This window comes from Balaenoptera musculus, chromosome 19, assembly GCF_009873245.2.
Source record: "Balaenoptera musculus isolate JJ_BM4_2016_0621 chromosome 19, mBalMus1.pri.v3, whole genome shotgun sequence".
Classification (NCBI taxonomy): Eukaryota; Metazoa; Chordata; class Mammalia; order Artiodactyla; family Balaenopteridae; genus Balaenoptera; species Balaenoptera musculus.
In genome coordinates, this window is record NC_045803.1 from 33,964,526 (window position 1) to 33,966,804 (window position 2,279).

Below are 2,279 nucleotides of genomic sequence, written 5' to 3' on the forward strand. Positions count from 1 at the left end.
CTATACAGTGGTCCCCAACCTTTTTGGCACCAGGGACCGGTTCTGTAGAAGACAATTTTTCCACAGACCTGGGGGTGGGGTGGGGGAGCGGGGATGGCTCAGGTGGTAATGCGAGCGATAGGGAGCAACAGATGAAGCTTAACTCGCTTGCCCGCTGCTCACCTCCTGCTGCGCGGCCCGGTTCCTAACAGGCTGTGGACCAGTAGTGGTCTGTGGCATGGGGGTTGGGGACCCCTGCTATATTAGATATCTTATCCCAACTCAAGGCCATTATGATTTTTTCCTGTTTTCTTTTAGAAGTTTTATGGGTTGGCATTTAGGTCTATGGTCCATTTCAATTTAGTTTTTCTATATCCTTACAATAAACTCAGATAAAAGGAACAAACTATTGATACATGCAACAACATGGATGTATCTCAAAATCATTTATGTTGAATTACATAAGCCAGACCAAAAAAGAGTACATACTATAGGACCTCATTTCTAGAAGATTCTAGAAAGTGCAAACAAATATATAATAACAAAAAGCAGCTTTCCTCTTTTATCTCAGAGCAGGCCAAGGGGCAACTTTCTTCCGTCTTCTTGCATCCAGGTCTATCTAACACCAGCTGCCTCCAACATGTCGCTCAAGTTCAACCTCAACAAGATCAAAAGTTGTGTGTACTTGAGGTGCCTTAGTCGGGAAATTGATACCACGTCTGCCCTGGCCACCAATATCTGTCCCCTGAGTCTGTCTCCAAAAAAGCTTGGTGGTGGCATCACCAAGGCAACCAGTGACATGAAGGGCCTGAGGATTATAGTGGACCTACCCATTTAGAACAGACAGGCCCAGATTGAGGTGGTACCTTCTACTTCTACCCTGGCCATCAAAGCCCTCAAGGAACCACCTAGAGACGGAAAGAATCAAAAAACATTAAGCACATAGGAAACATCACTGTTGAAGAGATTGTCAACTTTGTCTGACAGATGTGGCATGGATGTTTAGCTAGAAAACTCTCTGGAACCATTCAAGAAATCCTGGGGACTGCCCAGTGTATGGCTGCAGTGTTGATGGTCACCACCATCATGACATCATAGATGACATCAACTGGTGCAGTTGAATGCCCAGCTAGTTAGGAACTACTAAGGAAAATATTTCAATAAAGGATCATTTGGAAACCAGTAAAAAATACTCCCCAAACCACAAAAAAACCCACCCCCCAAAAAAACAAGAGCAAACAAACAAAAAACAGATTAGTGGTTGTCTAGGAACAGAGCTGGAGAGTAGATTACAGACATGCCTAGGAAACTATTGGGCATTATGGAATTGTTTATTATGTTGACTGTGATGATAGTTACATGAGTGTATGCATATATCAACACTGGTCAAGTTGTACCCCTTAAATATGTGCAGTTTATTGTATCAATCATACCTTAATAATACCTAAAAATTTGTTCATTAATTGAATGGAAAGAACTCTTCCTCTAAGGAGCCTTGTAATTTAGCTGCCCCAAACGACTTCTGAATCAGACTTGGGTATTAATTTTCTTAAATCACATTTAAATTAGAAGTAACTTTAAAAAAAAGACCATTAAATTTTATCAGTCTCCTTCTTCCAGTGCGGTCAGTTGTCCTTAGATAGGGAAGGAGCACAGTGAACACATTTTATGGTCTCATTGCAATGTGCTGTTCTTTTTGAAATTGGTGTCTTATCTTTTACATCTGCAATTAGCTGAAGCTGGCAACTTCAAGAATAAGTCCTGCACTCAAACATGTTGGCACTTAACCCTGCACCACCGAGGGCAGCAGCTCAAATCCAGATCTTTCCCTTAGAGCAGACACTTCATTTGGAATTGTCAGAAACACGTGTAGCCTGAGGTCAGGTGCAGTCTACACCTGTTCAAAAAGAGGGCCAATTTCTGAATACTAGGATTTGACCGTCCTAAAAGAAACAAGTCCTATTTTCTGCTTCTCAGAATGAGTCTAATATCCAACTAAAAGGAATGCTGGATTAAAATCTAGCTGGATGACTTCAACCATGCCACCTGAATCTCTTGGGCCTCAGTTATTTCTAGTCTAAAATATTGGTTTATTGGCTTAGATAATTTTTAATAGTGTTTCCTATAATGCATTTCTAGAATTGGTTATTAGAAACCATTTTGTGGCTCACCCTTAACCTACTGAATGCAGCTGTATTTTTGCTCCAAATGTTAAATATTTAATCAACTCTAGGTGAAACCCAAATGTAATTCATTAAGCAACTTGGTGTTGAGTCAGATGCAACAGACATGAAAAATGC

At 40.9% G+C, this 2,279-nt stretch overlaps 1 pseudogene; it reads left to right on the forward strand.

Moving 5' to 3' along the window:
* Positions 1–550: 550 nt before the first annotated feature.
* Positions 551–1,116, forward strand: LOC118885822 (annotated as a pseudogene).
* The last annotated feature ends 1,163 nt before the right edge of the window (positions 1,117–2,279 follow it).